Here is a 7755-nt window from a genome sequence, read left to right on the forward strand (position 1 = left end):
CAGATTAAACTTAAAAGGGTGTCATACAAACCTATTTTCCTTTTTTGTAAAACATTTTTAATTTTTTAAATAGTATTTTATTTTTCCAATTATATATAAAGACAATTTTTAACATTCATTTTTAAATAAACCTTCTGAGTTATACATTTTCTCCCTCTCCTCTCTTCTCCCCTCCCTCCCTTCCCTACCCCCTTAGATGGTAAGCAATTCGATACAGCAAATCTATTTTTTTTTCAGAGAGCCAGTTATTAAATTTTTACCAACACACTCCTGGCTGGAAGGACCTGAAAAGCTGAGCATGACTCACTTGTTTTACAGATGAAGAAAATGAAGCACAGAGAGGTTATGCCCAAGGTCACACAGATAGTAAGTATTTGAGGCAGGAAAATCTGATATCTACCCTGAAAGAGCCTGGAATCAATCCCACTCAAACCAATGAGGATTTATTAGGCACCTACTATGGGCAAAGGAGGCTCCAAGAGACATCCTTGGGAGACAAAAACAAAAGAGACAATAGTCCCTGCCTTTAAGGTGCTTCTGTTCTACAAGGGGGAATACAACAATCCATAGACTTGAATTAAGTACCTATTAAGTGTCAGGGTATGAACAGTAAACAGACACATCAGTTATGAGATAATTGGAAGAGAAATGGCAATAACAACCAACTGGGACATGCAGTAAGGTTCTAAGGAGGAGCTGAGCCTTGAAGAAAGCTCAAGAGTCTAAAAGGCATAATTCCAGGCACAGGGACACTGCCTGTGCAAAGGCATGGAGAAGGGAGATGAGTTTGAGGAAGAACAAAGAGGCCCTCTTGGCTAGAGAGTTAAAAGAAGACAAGGCTAGCACCCCAAAAACGGTAAACAATACAAGATTGAAGCCAAGCAGGTGAGAGATTAATAGTACAACAGGAATTCAAAGTAGATAGGTGAGGGGCAACTAGGTGGCGCCACACTACCAGGTCTGGAGTCAAGAGGACATGAGTTCAAATGTAACCTCAGATACTAGTTGTGTGACCCTGGGCAAGTCACTTAACCCCAATCGCCTCCACATTCCAAAAAAAACCCCCACAAAAGTAAACAGGTGGTATTAGAATATGTGTGACAGACAACCAGGTATCTCAGGGCCATGTTGGAGCTGGTGGATTTGAGAGAGAGCCCAGCACCACATAGGTCAAGGTCATGGGTTCAGTTCCCTATGCCAGCCAACCAGTTCCTCATTAGGAGGAAAGACATATTCCTCAGGCATAACTAAACCCTCACTCATCAGACTGAGCCATCTAGTATATACATGGTGGCACCCAATGCTGGTGGTAATGGGAGATACTAGGCAGGTTAAAAAGTCTGGATGGCTCTTGGCAATGTACCCACACAACTTGAAAATCAGCCCCAGCTGATAGGGCATATCTTCTCAGCATCCCAGAAGCAGAATGCATGAGCTTGAAGAGCCTTTAAGGTTGTCTGATTCACCTTCTCTTCTTATCAGTCAATCAGCAAGCATTTCTTAAGAGCTTACTATGGGCCAGGTACTGTGCCGGGATGAAAATGAAACAGGAGGAAAATAAAGCTTTGAATAGATGAAATAGATAAACCATGGAGTTAGGATTTGAACTCAGGTCTCTGATTCTGGAGTTCTTCCTACAACTGAGATACAGCGCCTTCTCTAAGTGGAAGTCCCATTTGGTCAGAGCCAGCTTTCAGATTTATCACCCAGAGTCATCCCTATCTCCTTCTCCCCTTTCAGCCCCTCCCCTCTTTATTTTAAGAAAATAAACATCATGAATCTAGAGCAGGAAGGGCCTTCAGAGGCAGCTGATCCAACCCCCTCATTTTACATATGAGGAAAGTCAGACCCAGAAAAATGAAGTGACTTGCTCCAGGTCACATAAGTGATAGACAGAGGCAGGATTTGAACCCAGGGTTCTTCCTCCCACACACTTGGCCTCCAGATGTGCTTTCCCACAAACATCTAGCCAGCTCCTCCTCTGAACCAGACCTCCCATCTCCTCATCACTCCCTCTCCCTAACACTCCCCCAAAGCAACAGAGCCCATGAGGCCACACACTCAGAGCTTTCTATTCAGGGCAGGCGAAAACAAGGGGCCAACACTGGCTTCCTTTCAATGAGACTTTCCCCAACAAGAAGAACATTCGTTGAAGTAAAATGGGTAAACACAGGTGGCAGGCGTGGGCTCTGTTGAAGAAAGCGAAGGAGGCTAGAGAGGGGGTTATCCAGGAACGCTACACCCAGAATTGGGCCTGGCTCAGTCACTCCTTGAAGTGGGAGGCAGCATGGCACAGTGAAAAGAGAGGGCCTTCAAATGCTCTGGGGCCACCTGAAATCAGCAAGGATGAAAGTGGCACCCAGGTGAGTCCCTCCCCCATCCCTTTGGTGAGCTGGCTTCCAGAAGAAGACAAAAAGAAACACAACATCTCATTTCATTTCCCTTCAGCTCATAGGATTACAGATGTAGATCTGGAAAAAATATCAGAGATTATTCAGACCAATTCCTTCATTTTATAAATGAGGAAACTGAGGCCCAGGGAGATTAAGTGCCCAAGGTCACACAGGTAATGAGGAATAGAGGCAAAATGTGAACCCAGGTCTTCTGATCCCAAACTCAATTCCCTTTCCATTGTACAGTGCTAAATCTCTACCCTTTCCCCTTTCTGGGGTCTGCTACTGACTCTGCCCTACCTAGGTCACACTAATAATTTATCTGGTTAAAGAGACTGCCAGGGAAATCCTGAATCAGTATCATGGCAAGGTCCTTCTGCTTTTAGGTAGGTGAGGGGCCAAACTAGACAGCCTCCATTTTGTTTCTCAGACTGAAAGGGTACGTGGGCCCATATGAATTTTAAACCCAGCCCTATGGGAGCTGGACCTACTCTCCCACTGTGCACAAATCCCCAACAATGGGCCGTTCCTTGTATGACTTTCACCTCCACGGGATCCAAGGGGTAGCAGGTTGACCAATCCCTTTGTCAGCCAGTGATTCCATGCCTGGCACTGCTTTCGTTCCCCTCCATGGAGAGAATGGAAGATGCTATCCCCCCTCCTGAAGGGTCCCTCTATTTACCAGGGCTCAGGATGGGCGGGTTCTCTGTTTTTTCCCCTTCCAAATTGTTTGTTTTCTTCTGTCTCACAGTAGAAAAGGTTCCCTGTTTCACAGCTGTCCAGGAAAATGGGACTCAATGTTGACATTAAGAGGTGGATCTGAACCCTGCCTTCTGGTAGCCAGAAGGGATACTGACTTAATGCCTTGCAGCTGGGAGGCCATAGGGTGTCAGGAGGCCTGGCTCTGAGCAGAGCTGGAGCTGGGGGATGGGCAGGGGGAGGCTGGTCTCCAGCCGTCCCTCACCACTTAGGAGTCAACTGTTGCCATGGAGAACAGGGGCGGGCTGGAGTGACTGACGGTGAGGCAAGAGTCCTTCAGCTGAGATCCATTCGGAGGAGCCAAACACTGGGCGGGTGGGGGGCCTCCCCAGTGCTCACAGAACAGCTGATCCCAGCCAAATGAGAGAGCTCAGTAGACTCATCAGCAGGGTGCTCCCCTGGGGCCTGAAGCCCTGCAGTGCTCAGCCCTGCTCTGCCTCTGGCTAAGCCCCTCACACAAGGCTCCACTTCAGACCCAGCTGTGGCGTCTAGCCCGCCTGTGGAGCCCGATCCCTGCTGTCTTGGACCATTGTGCTCCTCACCTGTGTGGACACTACTTGCCCGTGACCCCTCCCGTTCCCCCAAATGAGAGGCTCAGAGAATCGCCCTCCCAGTCCCAGTCTGTTGTGGGTTCTGACGGCAGGGAATCCATCCCCCAGGAAGGCGAGGAGCAGTAGACCCAGGCAGTGCTGTGCCAAGAGTCTGGGGAGGAGACCGCTTCCAAGGCATGAGCAGCATTATTGCTGAACAGCCTTGGCTGGCCTGACTTTATGAGGGGTGGCTGAACTATGAAGGGACTTTGCATCTGCCCCGGAGTATTCCAGCAGCAAAGGCAAAAAGGAAAATGTGTCAGCTGAGGGATCAATCTAAGATCCAAGCAGAGAAGGCAGCAATGTTCTCCTGGCCTCTAAACTCTCTGCAGTGTCAGCCTCCAAATCCAAAAGGGCACCCATCAATTCAAACTGGGGGGACCCATTGGTCAGCCACCCCCAACAGGTCAACCACTCAGTGAGTGTCATGGCATGAGAGAGGAGTGTGTGTGCACAATTCATCCTTTTATCCAATTAACAAGTGTTTATTAAGTGGCCTACTGTGTATAAAACACTAGGCTGGGCACTGTGGGAATACGCAGTTATTGTCAAGGTCAAGGGGCATGTGTATGTAAACCACTTTGTAAACCTCTAAATACTGGTTGTTATCATATCAGAGCAAAAATGAAAGGCCACTTAGTATATGTCCCTTCATTTTACAGATAAGGAAAGTGAGGCCCAGAGAGATGAAGGGACTTCAGAGGTCATGGAGGCAGGAAGTGTCAGATCTAGGTCAGGAGTGGGGGACCTGGGGTCTAGAGGCCACACATGACCTTCTAAGTCCTCAAGTGAAGCCCCTTGAGGGAATATGATATACTGTAAGAAATAATGAAACTGATGGATACAGAGAATCATAAGAAGATTTCTATGGACTGATAAAAAGGAAAGTAGGCATGTCCAAGGAAATAATACCCACAGTAGCCACAACAATAGAAATGGAAATGACATCAAAAATAAAACAATCAAAATCAAATATTACAAAATTATCTCCACTGATTGAGGCCCAAAGAAGAGCTTTGAGAAGATATAATCCTAGCTTCTTTATAGAGGTAAGGGACTATGGATGGGGAACACTACATTTTATCAAATCTTTTTGATATGTGGGTTGGTTTTGTTGAACTTTTCTCTTCTTTTTAATTCTTTGTAATAAGAGAAAGGGGGCAAGGGAAGAAAAGAGAGAATATTGAAAAATGTAGGAAGTGCAAAAACCAATGGATATTGGTCCTGTGATTTCCTTGGTATAGGGAACTCCCAGGTAAAGAAAGTCCCTCTACTAAAGTAAGCTAGCCCCTTCGCTTCAACTGATAGTCTTAGAGAGTTGCTCAGAAAACTGAAATGTTAAGTACTTTGCCCAGAATCACACACCAAGGCAGTATTATAAAGGGGACTTAAACTTGTCCTTCTAGTTTCAAGGCCTTTTCTCTGTCTACTATGCCACATGCCTTTCTGTCTCTCGTCTCTCTTTTTCCTCTGTATCTTTCTTCTCTCTTCTTCTTTCTCACTCACTCTCTCCATATATGTGTGTATATATACATAAATATATCAATAAAATAGTGAAATTTATTTTATATTTTTATTTTATATTTTATTATTTAAAAAATAGTGAAAAGACAGCGAGAAAAATACTACTGGTCGTATGTTTGCTCAGAGCTTGACCCTTGACCTGTCCTGATGCTTCAGGATCTGGAATCTACTCTAACAAATGCTGATTTTTGATCTTTGTCAAGGGGGTGACTAATTTTTAAGGCCCATAAAAAATATTCCAGTGACTCTGTCTGGTTATAAGTCATGGAATGCCTCCACCTCTGTAGAACTGGAGCTGGAGGTCACTTGAAGGGCATGGGAGAGATAGCTAGAAAGTGAGCAGGCTTCATTCTACCTCAAATAAAGACCTATGCAGGCAAAACAGCCACAAGGATGTCATTGGACAGGGGAAAAAACAGAGGCCAGTCACCCAGGGAAAACAAGAGTTCATATAGGCTCCTAGATCTAGAGCTGGAAGGGACCTGGAGGCCCCCCAAGTCCAAGACTTTTAATTTTACAGATGGGGAAACTGAGGCCCTGGAAGTTGGCATGATTCACCTAAGGTCATGAAGGATCAGAATCAGGATTTGAAGCTTTGCAGCATCTCCTGAATATCCCCCCTTCTCTCCTCTGACACTGCCCTGGTACGGGCCCTCATCACCTCCCCTGGACTATTGTAATAGCTTTGGGGGGGGGGTCCTCTTCTCCACTCCAGTTTATCAGCTGGCAAAGTGAGTTTCCTGAAGAGCAGTTCTAACCACGGTACCTCATTATTCCATGAAATCCAGTGGCTCCCTATTGCCAGTGGGATCAATTACCAAATGCTCTGGCATTCAAAGCCCTTTGTGACCCAGCCCCCTCCCACCTTTCCAGTCTTCTTACATCTTACTCTCCGCCATGTTCTCTTCATCCAGCTTCCTGGATGTTCCACAAACAAGACCCTCCATCTCTCAACTCTGGGCACTCTCTCTGGCTCTCCCCCATGCCTGGACAGCTCTCCATCCTCTGCTCTATCTACTGACTCCCCTGGCTTCCTTTAAGTACCAACTAAAACCCCACCTTCTACAGGAAACCTTCCCCAACTTCTCTAAATCCCAAAGACTTCCCTCTGTTAATGATGTCCTGTTTAGCCTTATGTAGCTTGCTTTGCATGTCTTTATTTGCATGTTGTTTCCCCCATTAGATTGTAAACTCCTTGAAGGCAGGGGCTGTATTATTATTATTATTCTTTTTGTATCCCTAGTGCTAAGCACAGGGCCTGGCACATAGTAGGTAGGCTCTTAATAATGTTTATGGATTTGTTAATTGACCCCAACCTCGGTGCTCTTTCCATGCCATGTCAACAGTGTGAAAGCAAAGCCCCGAGCATACTGAATGGAACCCCTTCAGAGTATTAACAGAACACAGGTGTGATGGGCAGGTAGCCTGGGAGGACCCCAGATCTCCAAAAATATCAAAATAAGGAGAGGGACTAAACCCAGGATGTCATTGCTGTAGGAACTCCCAGGTCAGGAAATTCCCTCTACCAGGGCTGCCTGACATCTTCTCTGCAGCTTACAGTTTTGGAGAGTTGCCTAGGGTATTGAGAGGTTTGCCCAGGAGGGAAGGACCAAAAGGCTTGCTCTCTAACCATTAAGCCACACTGTCTCAGCACAGCCTAACCATGAACTACATCCTTCTGGTCTAGAAAGTCTAGGAAGATGTCTGCCTGCCATGATCTTATCTTGCATGACAAATGTATCCAAAAAAGATTGGTATAAATGGGATTTTTTTTCTCTACGAAGCCAATCATAGATTAGGGGTGGAGAAACATGGGTTCTAACCTCATCTCTTCCACTAGCTGGGTGCCCTGGGGACCCAGTCATCAAGCCTGTTTCCTCCTGCTGTTAAGACCTCTTCCAGTTCTGAGATGCTATGATCCTAGCTCAGTCTCACTTTTTTCTGGGTCCTGTACTCCTGGCAATCTGGGGAAGCCTATGGACCCCTTCTCAGAATACGCTTTTAAAACCATTAAAGGAAATGTGAAACTTCAGTTACAAGTTACTGAAAATCAAGATGTCATTTTTTTCCATCTAAATTCACAAATGCCCTAAAATCTTTCCATAAACCTGTAATGGGAATGCAAATTTGGAAGATCTTCCCTGCCCCTAGGCTAAAATGCACCTGAAGCCTGGGGAGGGAGGCTTGTTTTTCAGTAGATACTTCTTGATTGGCCAGTGAGTCAATAAGGTTGTTACATTCTCTGAGCCAGAAGAAGGCTATATAAGCCCTGATGAGTAGCTTTGTTTTGGGACTCACTTTGAGAAGTGTTCTGTGATTTGATCTGAATTTTGGGAAGCCGTTGTTGAGAGTCCCCCGGCTTTGAAAAACCCAGATGTGGAAACCCAGATGTTGACTGGGTATGGATGTAATGGCTGGACAGTTTGGAAAGCTGTCTACTTTATCTGTTTCTGTCTTGATAATTCTGCCTGTATACTTTGAAGTTCGGG

The sequence above is a fragment of the Petaurus breviceps genome, unplaced genomic scaffold (genome assembly GCF_028583685.1).
Source record: "Petaurus breviceps papuanus isolate PSGF00001 unplaced genomic scaffold, PetGlider_PUasm1.0 186, whole genome shotgun sequence".
Taxonomy (NCBI): Eukaryota; Metazoa; Chordata; class Mammalia; order Diprotodontia; family Petauridae; genus Petaurus; species Petaurus breviceps.